The sequence below is a fragment of the Mandrillus leucophaeus genome, unplaced genomic scaffold (assembly GCF_000951045.1).
Source record: "Mandrillus leucophaeus isolate KB7577 unplaced genomic scaffold, Mleu.le_1.0 Scaffold64, whole genome shotgun sequence".
Lineage (NCBI taxonomy): Eukaryota > Metazoa > Chordata > Mammalia > Primates > Cercopithecidae > Mandrillus > Mandrillus leucophaeus.
The window spans coordinates 1,569,692-1,574,281 of NW_012106919.1; the positions used below are offsets into that span (position 1 = coordinate 1,569,692).

Sequence of the window (4,590 nt, forward strand, 5' to 3'; positions counted from 1 at the left end):
AAAAAACAAAAAAAACAAGGGAGGAGCTGATTCACTAGAACAACTCTTAGAGTGACTCAGAAGCCAGCAGAAAATAGCCTGTTCTCCCACATCTGCTTCATTGTCAGGCGATGAGGCACTTCCTCATTGCATACCCATAGGCAGAGCAAAGGGGAGGAGGAGGAAATGGGATTTTTCAAGTTCCTTTGCCTGTTCCAGCACCTAACACTCCATATTTGTAATCATTTCAGACATTTTATTTCCAGTCAGTATTTATTGAGTACCTACTCTGTGCCTGGCCCTTCATCTTACCTTTCAGATTGTCAGTCTTCAGAACACAAGGCATGATGCCTTTCTGAAGTTCGGTATATCCTACATCGTTACTCCAGATTCACTTATGCTGCTATTGAGCACCTCCACACATAGTCTTGCTGTCCTTCATGTATAGAGATGACCCTCCCAAGCCTAAAATCTACAGGGGGAGGCATGGAGCTTTCCTTCTGGCTCTAATGTTTGCTTTACAATCATCCACACCCATTCTTAGTCCACCACGTGAGAGCCAGTGTGAAGTGAGCAGAATATGGCATAAGTTTGGAGTCATACATCCTTACTGGAAATTATTTACTATTTACTAGCTCTATGACTTTGACTTCTCTGAATCTCTATCTTCTCATCTGTAAATTGGACACAATGGTGTCTATCCTACACTGTAGGACAGATTTCTCATACAGTACTGAAGATGACATCAAATACCATTTAAATGAAAGTACATGGCACAGTGATAACATGATAAATACTCGTTTACTTCTTTCAGACTATAATCGCACAGACTGATCACATCCCTCAGTCAGACTGTAAACTGCATGAGGCAGGCGGCATCTGCCTTGAGGACTGTTTGCCTAGGCAAGTGCTAGGTCCCTAATGCTGTCTTGCGAATTATAATTGCTAAGTTTAGGGATAATGTATTAAGTGTACTACATTATTTGCGCATTATAAATATTCGTCTCAAATATTTACTATATTGTATTTAAAATAATGTGGTTATCGTAAATGTAACCAGCTGAATCAATCTGTGAGCTGACAGCCATTCTGTGGAAATGGAATTCAGAAACTTTGACTTCAGGTAAGGATACAACTAGTTATACATCCACTGCCCTTTCTGAGTTACTTGGTCCTGCCTAAGACTTGCTGCCACCAAGATCTGCATTCCTGTGTTCACAAGGCAGACATTCCTTGCATCCTCTGTACTCTCCATTGTTTCAACTTCACGGCAAACACCATTCCCCGCAATATAATGAGGCCAAGGACAGAAAAAAGTCGCCTCAGCTGGCAAGCATAGTGTGGAAAAACCTGCCACACAAATTTGCAATTCTTCGACTTCTGCCTGGAAAGCAGGTCGGCTGGATTTATGTTCCCCAAAGTTAGTATTCTCTTCTGTACAAACTGTGGTTGAGAGAAGGGTGATCTCCAGGTGTTTCATCATTGCACCCTTGCTTGCAGCACCACGCCCACAGTCGCGTCCAGAAAAAAGAAAAAAAAAAGGGGGGGAGCAAGGAAGCCAGGTTTTCAACAACTAATTCATTCTAATGCAGACATCAAAGCCCACTTCATTTATTAACATTCTGGAAAAAATCCCAATCGATCAGGCCACCAGAGCCCTCCTTTCCTAAACTCCCCGTACAGTCAGGGAAAAGCACGAAGCACTAGCCACGGTCCTGCCCAGAAACCACGCAGAGGTGGAAAGTTGCAGACCAAGGGCCGGGAGGGGCACGAGCCCATCCTGAAGCCCGGGACCGAGGACGACGCTTCCTCCCGGAAGTGACGCGAGCTCAATCCCAGCCTTGCTCTTCCCAAACAAAAGGGATCTTGGGGCCCCGGGAGGAGCCTGAATGACATTGGAGAAGCTCCGCCTCCAGCCGGCGCGGATTGGGGACGATGCTGGAGAAGCAAGGAGGCGATTGGCGCTGGTGAATGCCAATGCCCCCGCCGGGCGGCTGAGGGGGCGGGGCCTCTGCCGCTGTGGATGGGGAGTGGAGGCGGAGGGGAGCGGAGCCCGGTGCGTCGTGGAAAGGTAGGAACCACACTCCCTGGGGATCGATGATGGCTGAGAGGCCGGGTTCTCAAGAGCAAAGCAAGTATAGGGGCACCGGTAGCTTCCCGCCGCTGTCCTAACGGCCTCTGGGGCCATCCCCTGAGGGGGCGGGGCCGTCTCCTCCACCTCCCGGTATTCCCCGAGGAGGCGGCTGCTCATCCTTTGAGGGTCCTCACTGCTACTTTTTGTCCCTCGTCGATTCCCAGCTCCTCAGAAGGGGCTTCCCTCTGATACCCCTCATTCAAAGGCTCTTCCCACCCCGCACCTCAGCCTTGGAGGAGAGGACTCACAGGTACCGTACCGATTCTCTAGGCTGCCGCCCCCAACCCCGTTTTGCACCCCCGGAAGGCCAGACATCCCTCCCTACACCTGTCTCTGCTCTCCAGGGTGGGACTGGAGCTGCTTTCCTCCGTAAGATAAAATTAGTGTTTCCCAAAAAAGAGGGATGGGGCGAAGCAAAAATCAAAGACCGACCTAGACAGCCAGCTTTACCGAGGAAACGGCTTCTCCCACTTAAGTTCTTCCCATCCCCCATTCTCTGATGCTCAGTCTTCCTCCCGCCGCCCCTCGCATCCTCTGGCCTCTTGTGAGGAGTCGAGAGCTCTCCTGTTTTGGGACTTCTTTGGACTCTGAAAGAGGGAGAACTAGGACCTCCTCTCCCTCGCCCTTTGTACCTTTCTTCTACTTTCTGTTCCTTCTGGGAGAACCCAGCCTCTAAGGGTTTCTTAGGTTTGAATTGCGTTTCATTTTTCCTTTTCCACCCTATTTCTTCTCTGAGAACTTGATGAAAAGCCATCTTATATTTCACAGTGAGGTGGGTGTGTTGGATATCTGCAGAGTTGGCTTTGTGTGGGCAGGAATGCAGTGTATGTTGCTTGACAGTCAATGAATAACACCATGTTTTCAAAGGAAACAGTATACATAAGTAAATAAATAGCAGTGGATTAGGAGTGAGTATATCCCAGTCTAGGATGGGCTGGTCCATTGCTCAGGGAGACTGCAGTTAACCTTGAAGGTATACTGCAGTTTGAAACAAAAGGCAGGAAGTGTTTGAAGAAAATTCAGGGTCAGTCATCTAGGCTTATGATTAATCTAGTCCTGTGTCCTTTGGTTACTCTCTAACCCCTTTTTTATAGTGTCCCCCCCGCCCCCAGGAAACATTCATGTATATTTTGATTGGTTTTACGATCATCTATCAAAATTTAGACGATGAAAAGTAAGAACAATTTTTTAATCTCAGAGATAAGAGTAAATAAAGGCAAGGTATTCTAGCTATTCATGTTTACCAAAAAGTGCCTCTAGTGTGCTCCTAAAGGTTTTGTCAAGTGGCCTTCATTTCAGCAGGTGCAAAGTGTTGATTTTGACCTCAAGTTAATGTCGTTGAATCCCCAGTAATCATCTGTCGCTGGCACTTTTATATATTAAAATTTACCGTATTTTTAGCATAGTTTTTTTTTTTTTTTTTTTGCTTTCAATCTCAAGTCCACCTCCCCGCTGTCAGCTATAGCCAAAGCTGATGGCAATGAAATTCAAGGAGTTGGAATCACAGAGGATGATTGTAATGACTGTTGTCTTTTACCTTCTTGATTAGACTTCCTGAGGGTAATTATTTTTGAATAGTTAGAATTGAAGGTTTCAGAGTGCTCACAGATCTTCTTAGTGATCGTTTCCAAATCTCCAATAAGAAAGCACAAAGAAGAAACTGGAGGGTGTCTCTAGCAAACACAATGTGTGCTGCAATAGAAGGGTAAAACATGGGCTCCCTGCAATAACAGCAGAAAAAGCTAAAAGTAGAACAGAAAATCCCAAAAAGATAAGTTGTATTACATCAGCAGAGAACAGAAAATAAACTAAGGTAAGAGACTAAACAAACCAAAGTTGTGGTGATTGCTGAGCTTTAATAGGAAAAAGCAAATAATGTTCTTTTATTATTTAGCACAGTAAGCAAGATCTGTTTGTTACACTTTTGGGTCTTGAAAATCTTTCCTTTAACCTTTTCAACACCTGTTTGGTCATGCCAGATGAAGAAAAGCATAGTATGCAGGGGATATATGTCTGATCTCTCTCCTTGAATTATAAATTCTTTGAGGGCAGATAGTAGTATTTTTTGTTTTTCGTCTTTGTCTCTTTCACAGTTCCTAGTATATAGTATGACTTAATGAGTGTTTGTTTAACTTAGTTTGAAGCTGTCACCTTAGGGTAGACTGAAAGGCAATGCACTGATTAGATGTGGCACAACTTGTTAGTATAAACCGTCTACTTGTTGTCTTCATTTAACTTGATTTTCCCCATCTGCTCTCTTATGAAATTCCAGTGTCTTAAGTGACTAAAATTTTGAATTTCTTATAAAGAAATATCTGTGAGGCAGGATGTGGTGGCTCATCCCTGTAATCCTAGCTACTTGGGAGGCTGAGGCAGGAGGATTGCTTGAGCCCGGGTGTTTGAGGTTATAGTGAGCTATGATCATGCCACTGCACTCTCCAGCCTGGGCAGCAGAAAGAGACCCTGTCTCTTAAAAA

General features: G+C 45.0%; 1 protein-coding gene across 3 annotated transcripts in view; it reads left to right on the top strand.

The window, feature by feature from the left end:
• Nucleotides 1-1,808: 1,808 nt before the first annotated feature.
• Nucleotides 1,809-4,590, top strand: part of CTTNBP2NL (CTTNBP2 N-terminal like) — a 70,674-nt gene continuing 67,892 nt past the window's right edge. For 2 of the 3 annotated variants that reach the window (XM_012000737.1, XM_012000735.1), the window contains exon 1: nt 1,809-2,050. The gene's annotated coding sequence lies outside the window, so the exon portion shown is untranslated. Of the gene's footprint in view, nt 2,051-2,197; nt 2,364-4,590 lie in introns of those variants that run through there. The other variant, XM_012000736.1, reaches the window with a different exon arrangement.